The following is a 24,406-nucleotide window of genomic DNA, read 5'->3' on the forward strand; positions in this document are numbered from 1 at the left end:
AGATATATAATTCGGAGATTGGATTGTGGAATAGTTGTCTGGCTACGTGAGACAAATGAATCTTTCAGGAATTCCTGGATGGCTGAAGAGCTTAAGTGTTATGTACAGGGGACCTCAAGGGGTCCTTGAGGAAGTGGCAGTCCACAGCAAAATATGTAAAATTATTACATTTTTTTTTTTTTGGGACTTTAATCCCATTTTATACTTTGAAAATAGCCAATCCACAGGCTCACAACACGTCCCATCACTGCCCATTTTGAGCTTGTAGATCGGCTATTTTCTAAACGTGTTGATAAATCTTCAAAACATTTCCCTAGCAGAAAGTATTTCCAGATGGGGGGGGGGGGGGGTCTGCAGAATGTGTGTGTTCAACTGGCCTGAAAATTACAATCCAACCGAAACAGACCAGTTGAGTTGAAGCCAAGCACCCCCCCCCCCCACCCCATACACCCCCACCCCATATACCGACAGCCACCACCTCCATTTTCCTGTCGCCCACGTACCTGAAAGCCCCCCTATCCCACTCCTTGCACCACCATATCACCCTCAACAGCCCTATTTCCTCACCAATTACATACCAAGCAGTTGCTGCCTTAAAGCCCTTCCATACCCACCCTCCAGTGTTCACCACTACTTCTGAACATGACATATGGATAATATGCTAATTGCAGAACATTTATATTGATGTAGTGGTGATAAGTTGACTAATGCGAGATAAATAATAAAATACATTCATGAATAAAATGTGCTGTTCATTTCAGAAGTACCTCCCACAGTACTATTGCTTTTTAATGTTTGGAGTCTGATGTTCCACCATATTTAGACTTTAGTTTAGGTATTATTATTATTCTTGACTTCATTCACTCAACTTTATTTCTGTGTGTGAGGTCCTGTGATTTCTGTGTGCTGCAATCACACACAGGTGTGACTGCAGGCAAGGCCATGGAGTCATGCAAAACCACACCCAAGTTACGAGGATTTGGATTCATCATCATAAGAACAGGCCAATTCTGCCTACTTAAGAACGTTTCATGAATCTGACTGGACTTCTCTTAGGAATTCACTTAGGAAGAAATGTAAGAGGAAAAGTTAGGAACTTATTGGCGCATGAGGCCCTATTGAGTGAAAGATGACCTATTTCTAAAATAAATACAATATTTAAGGTGTTTTAAAATTTAGATTTTAATTATAGAGGGCAATTATAACAAGCCATAGTTGTCTTATTAGCCAGGGATCCTTTTTAACATTCCAATTGTAGATGTGTTAACACCTATATGTATAATTCATGTTTTTTTTCACCCCACAAACACCAACATTTGAAATTTGCACTTGTTCTTCGACATGTGAAAAACGTGACACATAGTTCTCCGAAATAACAGCACTTTCTTTGGTTTCCTAGCAACTCGACTGCAGACCAATTTCAGTTGGGTGCTAAGTGGTGAAGTTTAACATTAGCTAAAAAAGCCAAATAGCCTGCAGCGCAGAGGGAGAACAAATCACACCCGTGTGAAGTGAGGGGGGCATACATCATCACATTCCGGCCAAGGACAAATGGCGTCCTCACTTGTCTGTCCTCACGTTTTATCCTCAAGTCCCTTTATCCTAAAGTCCTCAAGGCTAATTACTCCTCAAGGCTATAATTACTCCTCAAGGCTAATTACTTGTGCAGGTGTCCTCAATTTCCTGTCCTCACTTTTTATCCTCAATACTGTACGACTACGTACATTTCTCAGCCAATCAAATCATCGCTATGAGGTGCTCAGCCAATCAAATCATCGCTATGAGGTCACCAGCCAATCAAATCATCACCATGAGGTCATCAGCCAATCAAATCATCACTACGGGGTACACACATGCAGGCAGACAAAGCTGGGCATAGCCCTCAAAAAGCAAAACACCAAGGCCTGTAGAATCTTTGTGGAGCTCATTCTTGCCTTTCCTTTACATTACAACCCTGAACAAAAGGACAATGAATGGCGCGACAGTTTACCCTGCATGGCCATGTGTCCAATTGCTAGGTGAAAATGTCTTAAATTAGCAAAGACTCCTTTGCTCACAGCGGATAACACACAAGTTTGTTATGCCCTCAGGGCGTCTTACTGCTTATCTTGTTTTCATATTCTTCCATATTCTAGCATGTCACACAAACTTTTGTACAGCACATACGTCACTATGAATAGTGTGAAATACACTGAATCTTTGTGACCGACCTTACCATTAAAGGCATTTACAATTTACATTTAGCAGACGCTCTTAATCCAGAGTGATTTACAGTAATCAAGAACAACACATGGTAATACATCACATAGAACAAAATGTCTTCAAGAATCATAAGGAAGCTACTCTAAGAATCTGTCTAAGAATACTGTAAGATCCGTCAGTGGACAGTGGAATATCTACAGTATATAATGAAACTATGCGTATAGACACTATATAGAGTGCTATGTCTAAATCTAAATGACATAAGTTGAGCCTTTGCATACGCCTGTAAGGTCGTCAAGGCTAGGGCAAGAGGCAAGTGCTACGGGGCTAAGATGGAGTCTAAAGAGGTGCGTTTTCAGACTACGGCGGAAGATTGGGAGTGAGACTGCAGCTTTGGAGGAGTGGCCCGAGCGGGTGATCTCTGATGAGGCGACGCAGCCAGAAGGTTCAGCAGTGTTTGAACACGACAAACAAGACACCCAGAATTATGCTTCCATGTTCAATTTATAGCCCGGTGAAGAGCCGGCACGGCACTAAACAAGCATCTGGGAGATTTGGCTCCGATTGCTGTCGGGAGTAGATGGGAGGGAATCACTCTTCCTTTGGGAAGCTGCACTGGTCTGAGGAGATTTAGTGTGTGGGTTCTACACTTTTGTTTCCCCCTAACACTGTTAATGACGATGGTTTACCCAGTGGTGGAAAATGTACTAAAAGTATCAATACGGCAATGTGGAAATACTCTTACCAGTAAAAGTATAGTCCGGAAATATGTACTTATGTAGAAGTACAAACGTATTGGTATAATACTGTACTTATATATACAACTAAAGAACAATTTACGCAGAATATCCCATTTCAAGTCTTTTGAAAATAGCAGATCTAAGTTCACAGTGCGTCTCATTGAGGCACATTGAGAGCTTGTTTGATACTATACCTATGCAGAAGCAATGCAAATAGTGAATTGTAAGAGGCTTATATAGCTGTCGCTAATAAGTGGGCTAAAAAGGTGGGCCCAATAAAAAGAGAAGAGCCTTGACGCTGAGTGCCAAGCAGGGAGGCCATTATGACTATGTTGGGGATGGAACCCCCAACATCCCAAGTTTCGATTAATTCTCTTTACAAACACATCATCATATCACATGGGTGAAGCAAGCGCATCCCTCTAAATATGTAAATGTGAAAAACGAATGGTAATGGATGGATGGGTGCAAATGCTGATACGCCCTTTGCATAGATAGAGCACAGTTTATTGGAATGCTTGTTGGCTATCCTACAGTATTTAAAGATAGCACCAAATGGTATTTTGAAAGCTTAAAAAAAAATCTCAGACTGTTCATAATTATGGTCACATTTACAGGCTCAAGGGTCCGTTTTGTGCGGTTTATTATCATCCCGTTAATGTCCTCCATTTCCTCAAGACTCACTGAGTTGATAAGGTCCAGTAGGCCGCCCTATACTGTACCCAACTCCACAGAAGGAGAATGTGGAATGTGTCGGCAGAGTGTGGCGTAGACACTAGACAGGGACGTTCAGCGACGCCTGGTCCCCTCTGTTGGGAATTATACCGTGTTTGATCCCGCGGCAGTGAAAGTGTCTTCCTTATAGTCGGTAAATATTTACTAAGGCAATACCTAAGCCCTCAGAGAGGGATTAGGTATTGCCTTAGGTAAAAAAAAAATCACCCACACTTCCTGTAGAGTGTGGAAAAGAGGGATTAAACCCTCAGTTCATGCTTCAAAGATATTGAGTGTGGCACGCACGCGCACACGCACACACACGCACACGCACACACACACACACACACACACACTTTGTCCAAATTCGTTTGTTTTATGTTCCCTAATGTGATTTACATTTTACACACAAAACAAACATTGCTTAGTATTTAATTGAGCTGCTTGAAAGTGCCATTGGAACGAGTCACTGGTGCTGTATAGTACTGTAGCTGATCTACCATAAGAAGAACGCTTTGAGAATCCACCTGCCTTCCCCCAGATATTTCCACAGTAGTTAAAGAAGATTAAAATGCTATGCGGCTTTGATCCTGCTATTAAATATGCTACGGCACTCACTCCAGTTCCAGTACAAGAAACAGAAAACGCATTTTCAGGTCGGGATCAGTGTGTTGATTTCGTCAACTAAAACTATGACCATGCACAAATGTCCTTCGACTACATTTTTTTCACAAAAACCACAATGACTAAATAATATACTGACAAGAAATAAATAAAAAAACTAAAATGTTAAGAGAGGGACTATAGTAGAGAAGAGATCATTAAATGTCTGGTTGCAACCACTGCAGTTGTGTCATATTGTATTAACATACCCTAGAGTCTACCATGTGTTTTTCCTCTGTGTTTGTTTCATTTCACCAGAGGTTATCTCTGCTATCCCACAACAACCCATGCCTTGTAGATGTAGGTCAACATCACCATATCTTGGAATCTTGGAGAGACAAGCCCTGGTGGTCTTCTCTACGGCTGAATACTGTGCCCCGGTTGGGCTGTGTTGGTTGTCATGATTTGTCACGACAAGAGTTGGCGTTGTCCGCGGCGTAAACGTCTTTAAATAAATAACTTTTTGAAATGTCTATGAGGGAAATGAACGGAGAATAATTTGCTGGGCCCTGGTAGGGGGCAGGACTGCGACGCTCTATTATGCACACACACAACATTTTGGAAGAAAAAAACGTGGGCCCCTTCCCTACTTCCTTTCGCAGGTGTTACCAATGATGCTAATGAAGGCTCCATTCCATTCTGGTCAAACAGAGTCAGGGTGCTGCTGCACTGTGCATGTTGGCTCACTGGAAACATGGCCCCGTACGGGTGTGCAACTCTGAGAGTGTACAAATGAAATGTACACTCTGAGAGTTATGGGGGTCCTTGATATTAAAACGTTTGACAAACAACTCCACACTAAATGGAACAGAGAATTAATTAATATAATCGGTAACACCTGGCCGGAAGTATAGGAAGAGGTCTTCTGGGTGCATATAGCCCATTGCACCGGCCGGCCTCGGACAGAACGCTGCTACTGGCATCAAGCTTGCAATTAAGGAAAGCCCAGATACATGACTGGCATAGCCTGCATGACACTATAGTGGAAATGGAGCCTCCAAACAGATTCAAATCCTGCCACCCGCCACAACAAGGCGGCACAAGGGATGCTCCACTCCATCCCGGAGGACCTGTCCACAAGTGCATGGCTGGCGGCATCCTAGAAGCAGGAGTGGAAACCGCATGTGCACTGAGTCGGCTGCTTCAAATCGGCTATTATATGAAGATGTGGGGCTTGACAGTGTGGTTGAGATGTCTGCCACACACACTATTAACACATGCTGGAATAAGAAGCCATCTCCAACGCTAAGTTGGAAAGTCCAGGTGCCTGAAATGACCCCCATTCCAATGTACTAGGGAGACGTTTTGCACATAATTCAATCTACAAAACGAAACAAAATTGGAATTGTGAAAGTCTACACATTCCGTTATAATTATGGCAATGGTTTATAATAGAAGAGGTGAAGCAAGGAATCCTACAGCACGACAGAAATGTAGGTCATCGCTTCATTGCAATAACATGTCAGCAAGGGATAAAAACAACAGATAGGCTACTGTGGGAGTACACCTTGCAATATTAATATTATCAATATTACACGTGTTGCGTATGGTATACAACATGGTTTGTTTATCCATAGAACTACATCTTTTACAGGTGGGTATGTATGTGTATACTGTATATTATGTATGCATGCATGCGTGCATACACACGCAGGCAGGCAGGCAGGCACACACGTGTATGTGTGTGTATACTGTATTAGTTAAGGTCCTTTCAGACGGGCAGAGACTGTCACGGCTAGTATTTTATTTTCAATGAGAGGCCTGCATTTTTTGTTTTAAGCTCAGGGCGACAACAAAACATTTACGGGGGTGTGCCATTTTCGTGCACGCGCCCGAGAACGATTGTGTTGAGCTACTTTTTTTTTTACGCTTGCGTTGTCGCGCCCCTCTAGAGCAGACCTGACCTGTCGACAACGTCTGTGTTACACACTGCTCATCTGAAAGGACCTTTCAAGTGTCCTTGAACAAGACTCTGAACCACTAATTGCTCCCGATGAGCAGGTTGGTGCCTTGCATGGTTTCCTCCGCCATCAGCGTATGAATGTGTGTGAGAATGGTGAATGAAATGCACAATCTACAGTATGTACATATCTATACGCATTTACATGAGCACTTTGGATTAAAAGGGCTGTATAAATGCACCATTTACCATTTGAATGCACCATTTATGCACAATTACATACTCCACTTTCACAATAATCTATTGTCAAAGCAGACAACCATGCACATAACAAGTGTCAGTTCCCTTCCCATCCCGTATGCAAGCAGCGACACGCACAGACACTTACTTTCTCTGAGCCACCATATGTGGGCCCCTTCCCTACTTCCTTTCGCAGGTGTTACCAATGATGCTAATGAAGGCTCCATTCCATTCTGGTCAAACAGAGTCAGGGTGCTGCTGCACTGTGCATGTTGGCTCACTGGAAACACTCTGCTACACAGATGGCCCCGTACGGGTGTGCAACTCTGAGAGTGTACAAATGAAATGTACACTCTGAGAGTTATGGGGGTCCTTGATATTAAAACGTTTGAAAAACAACTGCACACTAAATGGAACAGAGAATTAATTAATATAATCGGTAACACCTGGCCGTAAAGTATAGGAAGAGGTCTTCTGGGTGCATATAGCCCATTGCACCGGCCGGCCTCGGACAGAACACTGCTACCATCAAGCTTGCAATTAAGGAAAGCCCAGATACATGACTGGCATAGCCTGCATGACACTATAGTGGAAATGGAGCCTCCAAACAGATTCAAATCCTGCCACCCGCCACAACAAGGCGGCACAAGAGATGCTCCACTCCATCCCGGAGGACCTGTCCACAAGTGCATGGCTGGAGGCATCCTAGAAGCAGGAGTGGAAACCGCATGTGCACTGAGTCGGCTGCTTCACATCGGCTATTATATGAAGATGTGGGGCTTGACAGACGGTGCAGAATGCGAGTGTGGTTGAGATGTCTGCCACACACACTATTAACACATGCTGGAATAAGAAGCCATCTCCAACGCTAAGTTGGAAAGTCCAGGTGCCTGAAATGACCCACGTTCCAATGTAGGGAGATGTTTTGCACATAATTCAATCTACAAAACGAAACAAAATTGGAATTGTGAAAGTCTACACATTCCATTATAATTATGGCAATGGTTTATAATAGAAGAGGTGAAGCAAGGAATCCTACAGCACGACAGAAATGTAGGTCATTGCTTCATTGCAATAACATGTCAGCAAGGGCAAAAACAACAGATAGGCTACTGTGGGAGTACACCTTGCAATATTAATATTATCAATATTATACGTGTTGCGTATGGTATACAACATGGTTTGTTTATCCATAGAACTACATATTTTACAGGTGGGTATGTATGTATGTGTATACTGTATATTATGTATGCATGCATGCATGCATACACACGCAGGCAGGCAGGCAGGCACACACACACACGTGTATGTGTGTGTATACTGTATTAGTTAAGGTCCTTTCAGACGGGCAGAGACTGTCACGGCTAGTATTTCATTTTCAATGAGAGGCCTGCATGTTTTGTTTTAAGCTCAGGGCGACAACAAAACATTTACGGGGGTGTGCCATTTTCGTGCACGCGCCCGAGAACTGGATTGTGTTGAGCTACTTTTTTTTTTACGCTTGCGTTGTCGCGCCCCTCTAGAGCAGACCTGACCTGTCGACAACGTCTGTGTTACACGCTGCTCATCTGAAAGGACCTTTCAAGTGTCCTTGAACAAGACTCTGAACCACTAATTGCTCCCGATGAGCAGGTTGGTGCCTTGCATGGTTTCCTCCGCCATCAGCGTATGAATGTGTGTGAGAACGGTGAATGAAATGCACAATCTACAGTATGTACATATCTATACGCATTTACATGAGCACTTTGGTATTAAAAGGGCTGTATGAATGCACCATTTACCATTTGAATGCACCATTTATGCACAATTACATACTCCACTTTCACAATAATCTATTGTCAAAGCAGACAACCATGCACATAACAAGTGTCAGTTCCCTTCCCATCGCGTATGCAAGCAGCGACACGCACAGACACTTACTTTCTCTGAGCCACCATATAGGCATTGCAAGTCAAATATTCTACAGCAGCTCTGCTTCTTCTATAGCTCGTGTATGCTAATTCTTGAAACCGTATGACTGACACGTGACGGTCCTCTGCAAACGACGACGCAAAGAAATGTCGTGGACGGCTCATGCATTAATTATATCAACGAGCCACACGCTCGCTTCTCTCAGGGGGGGGGAGAGAGGTGGACACAGTCTGCCTTTTGTATGTGTCCAGTGGTGGAATATATGTACTCAAATGTTTTACTTAAGTAAAAGTCTCAATACTGCAAGTAGAAGTAGAAGCCCAAAAGCATTGGCATCAAATTATACTTAAAGTACTAAAAGTAAAAGTTCTCATTATGCCAGAATGTCTCATTTCAAGTTTTCAAATGTCTAAAAAAAATCTTTTGAAAATAGCAGATCTACAAGCTCACAATGTGTCGCATCGCGACGCATTGTGAGCTTGTTGATCGGCTATTTTCAAATGGCCGAAATGTATGTAACTAGTACGTGTTCAAATAATTGTAGTGGAGTAAAAGTAGGCCTACATTTGCCTTGAGATGCAGTGGAGTATACCGTAGAAGTAACAGTAGTGGACATTTAAAGTAAATGTACTGGGTTACTTTCCACCACTGCTTTTGTATGCGTCATATCTCCCCCAGCCCATGGTTGACCGTAATGTGTCTGAGGCACTCTGGCTCAACAAAAGGACAGATCAACACCGCCAGGGAATAGAAGGAACGCTGGAATCCTGGGAAATGGCGACAGACGCCGTGGCCATTTTGAACACACCAAGGTTTTCTTCCCCCCCTTGTGTGCTGCTCTCTTTCATAAACCACTTTCATAATAACAGTAACCTTCAGAATTATCTGACTTTGGCCTGCCGACCCCCTTCTGAAAATATGTTGTTCCAGGGACCTCCCAAAAGCAAAGGTACGAGTTAAAAAACGTTCACGGTGAAAGAATATATATATATATTCAAAGATTTGCGACACATTTTCAAAAATAGCTGATCTACAAGCACTCTGTGCCACGCTATGTATGAGCTTGTAGATCTGCTATTTTCCACTCAAAAAACAAAACGAGATATCACTTCCCTATACTGCCTCTTAGGTTTCACATCCACACTCATGGATGAGTCGCAAAGACAAAAGGAAATACCTATACAATACATGGTCCCTACTGGATTCAAAAACAGCCTCTAGGTGCAATATGTTTTCTCACCGTCTTCCTAAGATAGCAACGACGCGGCAGACCACACCTCAACGCCAACGACGCCCGTCAGTGCACAGATGAGCTAATTATATTTGCTAATTACACAACGTGGGCGCTGGGCTTGAACATGACAACGGCACCGTTGTAAACCAGCAATGGTAATTGCTAGTCACAGCTCATGTTGTGACATGCAAATGGCAAACCATGCGTTGTGTCCTCCTACACAGGTTTCGGTCATTTCTTTCTTGGCGATACATATAATGATGTTATCGTTGGACTGATTGTTGTATTGTGTAGTGAGTTGAAGAGTTCAATATACAACACTTGAGTTCAAGTGATTTCATTACATTACATTACATTATCCAAAATCTTTTGTTTATCCGATATCTGGCCACCAGCACCACTTCTTTCATTTTACGCACAACTGATGCTCAGTGTCATGTCATGTTGGATTTTAAACGAGATCCATCATAAAAAAGGGTTGGAAAATGTGATGGCCGATGCACTTTCGCGGTGTTATGACGTGTAGATTGTAAGGGGTTGGGCCTTTCTGCTGGGGCAGAAATGCTCAATGTTGAGGGGGGAGGTGTTACGACCCCGGGTCTATAGGAGTATGGGGAGGTTGTTATATAGGTAGGGGTGACCTTCTTTTCCCTGGTATGTGGTGGCTTGATGAGAGAGTGATGTGTGACAGGTGTGTCATCTGTGGAAGAGGGCAGAGAGTGAGAGAGTTAAGTGAATGCTTTGGAAAGTAGGTGGCGACTCGGAGCCTGGAGGCGGTGATTGGTCTTCGGCGGGTGGTGGAGGAGAAAAAAAGGCCACCTTTATTTTGCTGTAATTATGTCTCAAAATGTTATTTCACAAGTTAGTTGTTGCACATTAATGCCATATCTAATTTGTTACTTTCTACTTTTGGTACCTTAATTACATTTTGAAGTACATTTTGAATTCCGGACTTTTACTCAGAGCACGTATACATTGCAGTATTGATACTTTCACTCAAGTAAAAGTACTTTTTCCACCACCGCATACAGTAAAGAACTGAAATCAAGGTGATAGCGGGCCACGACTTTCCCCCAGCAGACACGGTTGACATGAAAAGCTGCAATTTTAACCCAATCATATGGTGCGGATGATGATTAATATGGCAGATAATCAGAAGAGGCTGATGCATCTATGGGTGTGAGATGATGGGATATATGGGGCGTACACAGAAGGAGAAGGCACCGGGGGAGGCGATGCCGGGATGGGCACAGTGCATCAATCACAGGTGACAGCTGGGAGGCGCGGCAAGGAGCTCCATTCATCAAGAGAGAGATGGACCAGGTGCTCCGCCATGTCAAACCAGGCATGTGCTAATTGCTAAACTCTGAGGAGCCATTTCTTTAACCGGTCATCAGCGAAACCTCTATATACGACTGCTCCAACCAAAGCCAAGGACACGAGAGAATACTGTGGATATTGACAGAAGACATTTTGATGGCGATCGATCGGTGATCGATCGGTTGATTAGTTATGGATGATTCAGTTACGACATCCTGGCTATTTTAGCATGTCAGCTTGGACTGACCATCCATTTTTTTGCAAACACTCCAAGGAACAGCAATGTCCGTGTTCACCTATGCGTTCACCTACAGTATGTCTCCGTGTGACGTTAATGAGCACCAGTATATGACTATGAGTACCAGTAGGGGCGCTGTTGTGCCAGAAACAGAGAAAGGGATAGTGCTGCACTGTTGCCTGCTAATGAGAGAGAGAGAGAGAGAGAGAGAGAGAGAGAGAGAGAGGGGTGGGGAGGAGTTGCTCCACTCAGTTCACACGGGTGTGATTTTCATTTGTATGTGCATGTATGGTTAAAGACAACACAGACAATGTTGGTCTAGTTTCCATCTGTTGGGCTCCGCCTCCTACATGGTATAACGTCAACAATATTCGATAGCAGGTTAACCTTGGAGAAGGCTCTGCTACAACAACCTTGGTTGCCCAGGGAACCATACACAGGTCACGATGGCTGACGTGATTATGTAACCAGACTTAACCACCCCTGTACTGTATATAACTCTGTATCACTCAGAGATTAAAATAGGGCGCATTTTGCATTCCAAAACGCTGTTTATAGTTAAGGGACGCTTAACAATGTTGTAACCAGACTTAACCAACCCTGTACTGTATATAACTCTGATATCACTGTTTAACACGTCAGAAGAACATATCTGGAACCGCGCCTTTCCGACGCGTGTAAGATCTCCTCTCATGGAATTAACCCAAATAATATTATGAGAAGACGTGTCCTCTTCGGTTATTGATGTAACTAATTTATATACTGTATACTATAGATATGGACCGGGACTTACAAGGTTATCAGATGGGTTAACACAGCTGACGGTAATAACAGTAATTGTGGGTGTGTTTCCTTTAGGTGTACCAAGTGCCAGCATGGACAGGATCCTGTATACAGTTAAAGGGACACCTCACAAAAAAATGTATTAAAAAAAAACGTTTGCTTCCTGCGTTTGTGCGTCCTACTATGTAGTAATTGTAGTAGTTAACAGCACAAATTTGCACCCTATGGCCAGAAAAAATGACGTCTGTTTGACTGGATAGCTGAATTGCTACAATGACCATAATGCTTTGGTGCATTGCCACTCCTTGCAGAGAGGGGGGAGGCTGCGTGGAGGTGTGACTTTCTAATCCAGGAAGAAAGTGAAACTACATTTTCATGACAAACTTTGGTCATGAACTTGGCGTCATGACTAAAATATCTAAAAACACACGTAAAACATTTCTTGTGCCCTAAAGCATCATTAAAACAAGATCTGCTTGCAAAAGGGATGAAGTGGCCCTTTTAGTTCATGCAAAGGGTACGGTCACACATGCGCGACGGAGGGCATGAACCCCACGCAATCGCACGTGACGCACACACCAACACACCACAAATGGTCGGAAGCTCCACATGCCTTCGCTCGTGCACCATAACACGTCTACATGATGTTTCATGTACATATTTTTGCCTTCGGATGCCCTCCTCTATTGGTCGGTGATGATGACCATCCCCATGCATGGAGGGGAGGTAAATGACATTTCCTTCATGGTGTACATTTAGAATTTTCACAAGAAGCAGTGGTTTTCAACCAGTGGCTACATGATGGACAGTGTATGACATGTATGGCAGTGTCGTGTGGTGGGAATAACCTTTATTTCAATATCTCCGTTTAGCGACGTGGTAGTACGACGCAGTATAAACAAGGTTTATCAACGTCACGTGACAGCAAAGCACGTCTGGCGAGGATTCATTGGGTCCATTTTTTCCCCTCTTAACTGAATGACCTCTCCAGTTTCCTCTGATCACAGCTGACTCCACTCCATTGAATTAGCAACGCGGCCCTCTGGGCCACAGGCTTCGGGGGCCACGTTGGAGCCTCAGTGGTGAATATTAGATTGCACGCCTCCAGATCTCATTAAAGGAAGCAACAGGACAACGTCTGCATCTCCAATGAGACCAGAGGCCATCAGGCATCCTGACTCCCCGTTGCATTTACTGATTTGATTGATACCGTGTACGTGCGTGCGTGCGCGCGTGTGTGTGTTGTGTGTGTGTGTGTGTGTGTGACAAACAGCTGTCTCGCAATAATAACGACAGGGTAAAGACGTCGTTTCGCGTGGAATAGAATTACTTGAAAGAATTTCACAATGTGTGGAAAACTACACACAGTCAAATTGGCGATCCTCATTTAACTCTAAGTATGGATGGAACCAAATGGAGCCATAAGGGCCTCGAGAGGTATTCAGCTTAACAGTGTAGACTCTTTACTGTGCAGAGCTTTGGATTATAGTGTGAAGGTTTTGCTGACAGTGACGGACACTGCTCATTCAGTACATTCAATAAGGAGGCTGTTGGGAGGAAGGACACTTACCACTTTCTTCAGCTGCGGTTTCCTCTCTGCTTCTTTTCCAAATGGTTGTTCACTGGAGAAAAAAAAGGAAATAGCACGGTGTTACACTTTCTGTATATCGCTTCATAAACGGAGCACATTCTTTATTCATATGGAGCCCCATTAGCTGCCATGGAAGTAGCAGCTACTCTTCCTGGGGGTCCACGACGAACAATAACCAGGGTTGTCCGGTTCCAATCACGTGATCAGAAATCGGGACGGATAACAACATTTTCAAATGATCGGAATCGGATCGGGAGCAAAAGAACGTGATCGGGACATCCCTACATATAACACAACACAATAAAAGCATAGAAACAGAAGGCCTTGGTAGGCCTGTCACAATTACTACATAATTACTATATTATAATAAATAACAGTTATGTTTTGCATAATCGTCAATCGTGTTGACCATGTTGAAAAATGTCCATACATTTTCAAATATGTTTCAAAAATAGCAGAAATAGCATATCTACAAGCTTACAACATGTGTTGTAAGCTTGTAGATCAACTCTTTTGTAGCCTACAGCTATTTTATAATTTTTTGGAAAGTAAAAATGATTAAATGTGTCAGTGATTTCTTTGTATAGCCTATATCTGCCATGTGCAATTTGTAATTACGACGCCTAAAAGGCAAAACGGAAATACAAATTGTAACGTTCCAATGTTCAATGCAAAAAAATTATAATAATAATCAATCAAGCAATTAATATTGTCAACTTAAATTTGTAATCGTGACAGCCCAAGGCTTTGGGAACATCATTAAAAGCACTGAATTGTCTGTCATATGTCTGCATAAAATATGCAAAAAATATATTTATTTAAGCAATAAGCCACGAGAGGTCTCAGGTTACCGGGTATTTTACAATGGCTGGGGGCGTATTTTAAAATAACCGGTAAGCTGGGGCCTCGAGTGGCTTATTGCTTTTCTAAAATGGTTACAAACATATAGCAATATTAACCTAATAAAACTATTAAATTCACAAAAGTAGCTACGCTTTGCGCCACCAGAGCGAGCCACATTACGGGGCTGCCTGGAGCCACACATTCACAGTCATATGAGCCGGCATGGCATGGGCTTGTAAGGCAATCAAGCGCTCCCCTTCCCCAGTACAGCTACAGAGATGCGGAATCAGCTGGGAATGATATAGTGATTGAAGGTGAGGGTTATCGGTGAAATTTACAACGGTCACGTGATGGTAACCAGCCAATCAGAATCAAGTATTGGGACTAACCGTTTTAGAAACATAAGTACAGTATGACACTATAACATACAACAAATTTAGGCATGTTTGCATTATCAAACAGCCACACACACACTCCAAATCAATTCCATATACAGTAGTCCTCGGTGAGGAACCAACATGACATGCTATGTGTTTCAGACTGACTCAGTCAAAATTGCCAGCTGCAGCAAGCTCTAGATCTATAATGACTTTGTGTGTGCCGCAAGCCTCTACCTCAGCTCATCGCTTCACGTTGCGGTGTTCAGAGTATGGGTTTTATGGCCGTTCAGACTATGGCTTTCATGGGCAAGTCTCCCATTGGCTTAGAGGCAGCCTATAGAGAGGCAGCAAATGATGAACATGTTGCCCAGCCACTTTTCAAACAGCTGGCAAAAACTGAAAGTGTCAAACTGGTGGACACAGCAATTCCATGCCAACCAGTACCTTAAGTATTTCATTTCGACATAGAGTAACATAGGATAATTACTTTAGCTAATAGTTTGAATAACAGCTATTGTGGCCTGAAGGCAGCAGTTTGACATATCTATTCTGAATCAAAGTGATACCCATTAATTAACACAGCTCAGTACCAGTGCCAATTTCTTAATGGCCACTATTAAGTTCAAATTAACTAGAAGCTGGTTTATACCCTTGAGAGGTTGTGTGATAGTCTTGAAGAATTTGAAGAATTCACGTTGGTTTCAAGGAAGATTAAGATAGCTTTCGCATTTCTTCCTCCATATTTCAACAGTCTAACCCACACTTTTCACTACGGTAAAAAATGACTGCTCAGCATATGCACATAGTATACTGTGTGCATGTGGATGAAGTATGTGGATGGAATATAGTTCTTATAACAGAATCAGAGCATCACATAAAACAATCTTGAAAATAGAGCTAGAACTATAAACTAAAGTTTTCAAATGATTTGAGTGGAGTAAAAGTACAATATTTGCCTCCGAGATGTAGTGGAGTACCTGTATTGAAGTATTGAAAAGTATTGAAAATTGGAAGAATACCTGAAAAAAATGTATACAAGTACAGTACAGACAGTATTCGAGTAAATGTACTTAATTACTTTCCACCACTGACAACATGTACTATAAATCACTAGGTACTGTACACGACCCAGTGTATTAATGGACTAATTAAAACAATCCCCATCAATAAATATTGACTTTCTTTCATCCGTTGCACAAGGATGGTGATTTACAGCATCGGGCTCTGCATGTGGACATTGATTTGGGGGCGCCTTGCCTTGTGGCTCAGACAGTGAGTGCACAGAGCATTATGTGTTCCCCGAGTACGAGGGCTCAGGTTCAGATCCCATCTCCGTCTTGTCTCGCATGTCTCTCCCTGTCTCTCTGAGATTAAGCATCTAGAAATCCTTAACAAGGTTCAAGGTTGTACTTTATCGTTACATCTTGTGTACAGGTACATAAGAGTAAATACCATAGGCTAGGCTAGGCGCAGGTTTTTTTTTAAACCTTATTATATGCCTGTATGAGCTATGGGATCATCTGAATCTACAGTACCTATCAACCAACGACTCTCCCTCTCTCTCTGTGTGTATGTGGCCTAAGTCAGTGGTTCTCAACCCTGTTCATATCAAGGTCCATTATTTGTTCGACACGAACCACCATTTGATGAGATTTTAGCCTCTCAGACCCAATTCATACTTTGTTGTTGTTGGATAGGATGTTGTCCACAATTCCATGCTGTATTGATGTTGGTACCATTAGGAGAGATAACAGGCCAAGATCAAAATAACAATTCTTATACTATCTCTAATTGTGCAGACTTCTTGGTTACCAACTCTCCACCATTTAGTTGGGGACCACCTGGACCACTGGTTGAGAACCACTGGCCTACGTCGTTCTCGTCTACATCCAACCGGCACGATTCCTCCATCGGTTCAAAATCAGTCTTTATTGATTAGAACGTAGTTTTTTGAAGTGTGACGTAATCACTGTCAATTTATTGTAATCTTTAATTTATTTCTATTCTTTGATAATTGAGCCAGGGCTCGATGAATCAATATTAAACGTCGAGAGGGTTTTTTTTATCACCATTAACTTCCGGAATTCCGAAGTTCCAAAATACAGAGCAGAAGTGCATTAATGATGATAAAGCGCAATTAAACAACAGTTGCGCTTAAAAATAAGATATTTGCTCAAATAATAAAGGGAATCAGTAGCAGTATAAGTGTCTAAAATTGTCCCACTGTCTTCTGTCTTCCAACATGATGCTGTGAAACCAGCAAACACAAACAGCCATTAATTAGAGCTTGATATATTTGCCAGTAGTCCGCAGGAGGTCTTTGAAAGAAGCCAACACAGTTCCTTCAGTGAAAAGGTGTTTCATGAAGCTTGTAGGCAAGAATAGACTTGAAAGGCCTGCGGCATCTCTCGTCGTATAGTCACGCACAATATTCTGTACTCTGTAAAGCAAGATTAAAGTTTTGACAGTGCCAGTGTCCAAAGTATATAACTGAACATGAACTTCATAGATCTGTGGGGGTCTATACTGTACCGTTTAAAATCTGGTTGAGTTGCTGCATGGCTGGCTACACACCTGAATGATTATGTTGTGTTTTTTTTGTTTTTGTTACCGTCTTAATTGCTGTGTCTGATAAATGTGGGATGGGTAAAGAAGTCCGGACACGGAAATATAATATTCATCCATCCATCCATTCATTCATCCATTCATTCATTCATCCATACACTAGTATGCAAGAACAACACATGGTAATAATCATCAAGGATCATACAGAAGTTCTTTACAATGAAACTATAAATATACACTATAGAATGCCATTTCTACATGATATGCTGTCTAAATTACATGTTTTAGCCTTTGCATATACAGTAATGTATGCCTGTGAGGTCGTTGAGGCAATAGTGGCTAATTACAGTAGAACAATTAACCTCTCCATTCGCTCCGGCGTAGTCGATCACATTCAGCATTCACGTGAGGTCATTGAAGTTCCTCGTGACATAAACTATACCAATGGTCTGAAGTAGCTACGTACTTCATTCCCTGAAGAAGACCTCCTAGGTCCAAACGTTGGATTCTTGTCAGTAAATATGTGTGTGCGGCCTTTTTCTCATGTGTGCGGCCTTTTTCTAATATTTACTGAAGTAGCTACTGCACAGTATAATGACCAGGTGGGAAAAGCACTCAATTGTTTTACTTAAGAGTAAGTACAAGTATCAATACTGCAATATAAAACTCTGTTACAATTAAAACATATGGTAATCAAAATTGACTTGAGTAAAAGTAGTACTAAAGTATTGGTATCAAAATGTACTAAAAGTTAAAAAAAAAAGAAGAAAAAAAAGAAAAAACATTTTTGGCATGCAACCAAGTCATTACGACACCATCAAGGAATCAACTGTAGATTTATTTTAAGTAAATAAAATGTGACAAAAACTAAATGGACATGTATTCAAAAGACAGTCTGTGACTGAAAGTAGTGTGTTCCAGCTTTGTCCACATTTCAGACGACGGCCAACGGAATGAACAGCTAAATGTGCCAGAAGAACCATCCATGGAATGTGTCTCTTAACACATTCACCCTCAATCACGAGTTTACAGAGATAATTTATTAACCAATTTTTATCATGTTCGTGGAATATCTTTCGACAGTATGACACACACGGTCGCACTATTTTAAGGCGGACTTTCGTGAAATGGAGCTACGTTCACGATCGGGTGATTCTTCAAAGGTTAGTGAAAAACTGCCGCAGGGAAGCAGTGTTTGTTATCGATTCCTTTGGGAGTCAATGTGTTTATCCAATACATCAATATGTCTGCACCGTGCACAACACCACCAAATACAATAATGACTCCGGAGTCGCACGCACGCGGACACACACACACACACACACACACACACACACACACACACACAAATATTGAGCTTTGACCACTGATTGTTCTTATATCACGATATCTATTTATAAGAAGCTCATGGGTCCAGTGTTTAAGGAATAAAGGGATGTGTCCTCAACAACAAAGCCAATATCCGACATGGATATATTCCGGGCCGAGAGGTACGGCTTCTCATCTCTCTGACCCCCACCCCACCCCACCCCCTATCTCTCATTTGAGGGTATATGCCAGGACAGGAACGTTTCATTTCATATCAACCTTTATTTAGTTCTCAGAAAACACACGGAGGGCTGCCTGTCTGGGCCCCTCTGTTCCAGCGGTGCCGAGATTATAACCAAACAAAGCACAAATCCATTTATTTCACCCAAAGCCAAGCTGGTTGCATCTCGCCAAGCAGGCAGGCTAGACAGCACAAGTCTGGACAATTGGAAATCTGTCAGAACAATTCTAACCGGGAATTCAAGAAGCAACCCAGAAAAGATGGCCATCCTCCTCCCTCTATAATTCTGCCAAGTTTTCCCACAGGGCCAGCTACAGTGTAGTATGTTTTTCATGAAGACAAAGGGATACATACCACAGTGACTGCTGCTGGTACACTTTCATACTGACAATTTGTATACAGTGCGCCATTACTTTCTCAGCTGACACTCATTTTATTTAGACTGAGGTGAAATATAAGAGATGACAGCCAGGTAAATGGTGCATTTATATATATCGCTTTTATCCAAGGCATTTTACAGAGATTGTGCATTACATTCACCCATTCACACACGCATTCACACACCAACCTGCACATCCGGAGCAATTAGGGCTTCAGAGTCTTGCTTAAGGACACTTCCCGGGCTGGGGTTAGCCCGGGATCGAACCGGCCGCTCTACCGGCCGCTCTACCAGCCACTCTACCCCTGACCCACTGCAAGCCGACAGACTAAGTTCGTTGTTCACGGCTCTGCAAGAGGCTATCTGTCTATAAGAACGTTTGATCTTTGTTGTCTGTCTGTGTGTGCGCCCAGAGCAATAATCTCTCAAAAATGCTGGACAGTTCAGCACCAAATGTCTTGCACACCGCCAGTAGGTCAACTTAATTCTAATATTATTTTTCCACAATAAATGACCTCAAAACTTAGTAGGCCTAATGCATGCAGACTGTAGATTTATTATGCAGTGATTTAGTTTATATAATTTCGTAGTACGTTTCAGTCAGTCACAGAAATGAAAGGGGTCCCAAATGTAATATCATCCAAAGAAATAACATTGTTCAGAAATAATGGACACCTTAACACAATAAAATTAATTTTGCTCTGTTAAAAAAACCGAATGAAATGACAGGCAGGCAGTTTGGAGATAACCAAAGAAGCAAATGGGATTTTTGGTTCTTTGCAAAGGTTACAGGGGTTGTTGGCCATGAATGCTTTGGCCAAATTCAATTAAACAATCCATCTCCAGAGGTGGTGGTACTGTAGGATAATGCTCCAGATGTTAATGTTGTTTTTTTTAAAGCCCGGTCGGTCCCAGAGAGAAGCTTCCTGTCAGTTAGGATGTGAAGCGTGGCACTTAGCCAGGCTCGTCGGTCGCCTGTCAGTCAACATTTCTCTCCCCTAACATGGAGACTTTTAATAATCATACAACTACAGATTCTGCAGAGTGGCTAAATGAAGCACTAAACAGCTTCGTTTGCCTTGCCTGTAAAAGGTGAATAGAATGTAGAATGTCTGTGTCTGCCTGGATATCTTTGCAGCTATGAATGGATTTTCACAAACATATAGTGGAATGAATGGTGCGGTGCTGAAACGAATAACCTACTGTACTACAGTAAATGGTACATTTATATAGCCAAGGCCGCTCGCTCAGGGGTGTCACGAGGCGTGACTGATGAACTGACAGGTTAGGCGAGACTGGCTGACAGTTTTGCAGGTTTTCATAGTAAACTGCGAAATCATGAGCCCAGTAAAAAGGCATACAGTATATTGTGTCACTTTTTCATTCAGCCGAAACACAAAGTAATGTTTCACATACAGTCATCTTTCACCGGAATATTTTTTTAAATAACCATCCATTCAACATGATTTTTGTCATTTTCTCTTAAAACACTAACATTGCTGTTTCACGGCAGAATAGAATGGGAACCTGCTGGCATTCACAAATTTAAACAAAACCCAGTGCTGAGGATGGTGTGGGCCGGGGGGGGGGGGGGATGTTTTGTCTTGCAGCAGTGAAAGGACATACTGTATGGGTCTTGCTGAGTGCTTTAAAAAAACTAAACAACTAAAACAACAACCGCCTGCTGCGTAGGAGGATGAGCCGTCCTTGAAGCTGCTCTACTTGAATTAGCCAGTATAATATCATTCAGATAGCCTCCCTGCATGATGATGACACAGCACTGGCCTGCATGCCACTGTCTCCTCCGCTCTGACCTCCACTGATAAAAAATAAGCTTTTGTCAACTTCAGCACAGACTATACTGCTGCCTTCAGTATCATCATCATAAACACTTTTTAAGATAGAATGCTGTAACCCCCCCAAACAGAAATTGCATTTGAATTCAAAATCATATTTTCCAAAGTTAACAATTAAAATATGAATTGCAATTATTTGTGTGACAAATTATCGTCATTTTAAACGTGTAATTGTGACGGCTCTATTAACCACTTAAACCCTATACAACTATACCCATATACTGTGTTGCCCGGGGTCCCCCAGCAGGGGGCTATACCAGACCACCACCAGTTTTCTCTATCTACACCAAAATCTCTGCACCAAAAACACAGATCTATAAGCTCACAACACATTAGAAAGCTCTGCGTAGTGAGCTTGCAGACATGCTATTTTTGAACATGTAGATTTGCATTTCTTTATATTTTGATCACTGATCAGGCCTTCAAGCTTTCATCTCTTACAGTCAGTCTCAAACTTTCAGCACCTTAAATAGATTATTTCTTCTCTAATGGAAGAGGGACTTGGAAGAGTTGAAAGGTACAGTATAGAGTGTCGCAGTCCCGCCCCCTTTCATGAAAATGAAATGAAAGGAAATGAATCACAATGCATTTTTCCCATAGACATTTCAAAAAGTATTTATTTAAAGACCTTTTAAGCGTCGTACGAAGCCAACTTGAGTCGTGACAAATCATGACAACACACACAATATTTTGGACAAAACAAATAATTACATAGAAGAAAAACAACAAAAAAAGTGTTTTTTCTACTTTCTAATTCTTTGTTTGGCCCGATAAATTGTGTTTGTTGTCATGATTTGTCACAAGAGTTGGCTTTGTCCGCAGCGTAAACAAATTTGAATAAATACTTTCTGAAATGTCTATGAGGAAAATGAACGGAGAATCATTTCCTGGGCCATGGTAGGGGGCGGGACTGCGACGCTCTATACGCACACTGATGAATATTTATTTGAGCAGACAACGGTGACTTTGAGGGGTCCGTTTAGACGACAATGCCGTTTTCGGGGGTTGAAAACGCAACAAAAGTGAAAACTCCTTCCAGAGTGTTAATCTTTGAAAATGCTCCTCCGCCTGGCGTTTCCGTGAAAACAGGCAAAACGATGAATCCGCCAAAAGGGGGGCATCATGGCTCACGTCGGCTCACGACGCTTATATATTGGTGCAGAACCGTATAGGCAATATTTGGAGTTCCTAGAATGAACAAGAGCTCCGCTCATACTACCAATACAAATGTATAGACTAACGAAACAAACGTGAGGAAGTACAATGGAAGTGGTCCTAGTACACATGTGTGCCTGGTCTATCTGGCAGTACGTGTGTCATACCGCCACCTAGCCACCTGTCATGCACACTACAGCGTTTTCAGTCCCTCTTGTGCCTCCATGTAAACGCTGAATAAAAAGTGAGAACGCAACAGGACTTTTTTTTCTCTGTTTTCTCTGGAGACCGTTCTCTGGAGACCGTACATAGTCACATTTTAGTCACCTGGAATGTTTCAGTGTTAGTCTAGTTTTAGTCGACTAAATTTCACAAGATTTAGTTGACTAAATCTGCAGTTGATTTAGTAGACTAAAATGTATTTTGTCGGGACTTGATGCCGTCGTAATGACTTATTTTACACTTGCTGAGAACAGAAGAAGTGTAAAATGACTTGTCTTTTATTTATACTGGATCTCTTGTCCACTAGTCCCACTCCCTTCCTAACATTTTAGTCTAGTTTTTATTTGTTGATGAAATTGTCAGTATATTTAGCCTCAGTTTTAGTCATCATAGCTTAGTTTTCATTTAGTTTCCATTTAGTTTTCGCCAGTGAAAAAAGGTAGTCGACGAACATTTTAGTCTTAGTTTTAGTCGACGGAAACAACTGAGCATGTCATCACTCAGTCAAAACGACCAGCCTTACAACCCAGTCAATCAATTGAACATGGCTTAATTGGAGAAAGAGCACCTGGAAGCTGAAGTGCTCTGGGGTAAGCCGTTTGAGGCAATGCTCTTTGGATGAAATCCTGATCGACAACAGAAATCCATGGTATAATCCTGACAAGCGACGATGATACCCATGGACTGTGACATACCTTGGTAAAGCCGAACACCATTATAACCTGCAACAGTTCACTAATTATTATTTTTTATAGAGAATGACTATATCTGAGAGATGGAATACATTTTCAGTTCATCCTTAATACTTGGGGTTAGTCCTCTCATCCAGCCTATCCGAGCTGAATGACAGCACTCAGAATCCACACTCTGGATAATCATGCAATCAAAATGCATTATTTGGCTTCCACAGGTGTGCGGCCCGCGAGGAGCATTTTAAATTGATGCTAACTTGAGTCATATTTGGCTCATTTGCCTTGGCAGCTAAATTGTAATGATAATGATTTCATATGAGTAGCTTAAATATCTGAATAGTTAGTGATGATCATGAAACGTTAAACGCTCCAGTCTTATAATATAATGGACACTTCAGCATATCTACAGTATCGTGCTTTGAACCAACTCTTGAGCTTCATTTACCAGGCTTGATACTGCAGGGTCTAGCATTGTACCGCAGATGGAAAAATAATAGCAGAAATGGTCTTGAAACAACTAAATTTCAACAGCTATAATATATAGACATTTTTAAAAGTTTATAACCCGTTATAGCCCGGTTTTAGACGGCCGTCAAATAGCCGGCGACTATTGTGCAGTATGTGAGACTGACTTGGGATTTAGTCTGCCTTACGTGCACATGTCATCCGAGCAATTACATTAAATATCTCCAATTTTCAGCCATTTGGGAAAGCACTTTAGGTTAACAAAGAATCTTGAGCGAAAAGTACCGCCGTAGCAGACAACCCGCAGCACAGACAACCCGCAGCACAAGATATAAGTTGAGGTGTAGAAAATGCCAGCACTCATTGTATGTCCTTTTACATGATTTTTTTTACCTCCGAGAATGAAAACGTACGCGTTTCGGCCTGTATGGCCTTTCTCAGCGTTTGTGACAAGACAACAGGAAGTATGGTATTTATGTATGAGATACAATCAACAGTAATTGTAAAAACAGGTGTCAACCGTCATCATCTCACACAGTATCAATAAGAAGTCTCTATTTCTGGTACCAAGACAGGATAAATATCATGTAAGCACAATCTTGCCCTGGTGCTAATGTGGAAACATCCATTGTTATGGGATACAAATATATTTGACGAGGAAATAGAAGGGGTGGGGGGGGGAGTGCTGATATCTTTGAAAAGCTGACTCCACACAAGCTGATTTACTGGGGTTGCTAAGCAACGCTTATTAGTGGGTTTACAGT

The 24,406-nt window shown here is 42.0% G+C and overlaps 1 protein-coding gene across 1 annotated transcript in view; it reads right to left on the bottom strand.

Moving 5' to 3' along the window:
- syt1a (synaptotagmin Ia) overlaps positions 1-24,406 on the bottom strand; it is a 205,970-nt gene that overhangs the window by 142,388 nt on the left and 39,176 nt on the right. The window contains exon 2 of the mRNA XM_080757570.1: positions 13,516-13,567. The gene's annotated coding sequence lies outside the window, so the exon portion shown is untranslated. The remainder of the gene's footprint in view (positions 1-13,515; positions 13,568-24,406) is intronic.

The sequence above is a fragment of the Protomyctophum bolini genome, assembly GCF_963924005.1.
Source record: "Protomyctophum bolini genome assembly, chromosome: 23".
Lineage (NCBI taxonomy): Eukaryota > Metazoa > Chordata > Actinopteri > Myctophiformes > Myctophidae > Protomyctophum > Protomyctophum bolini.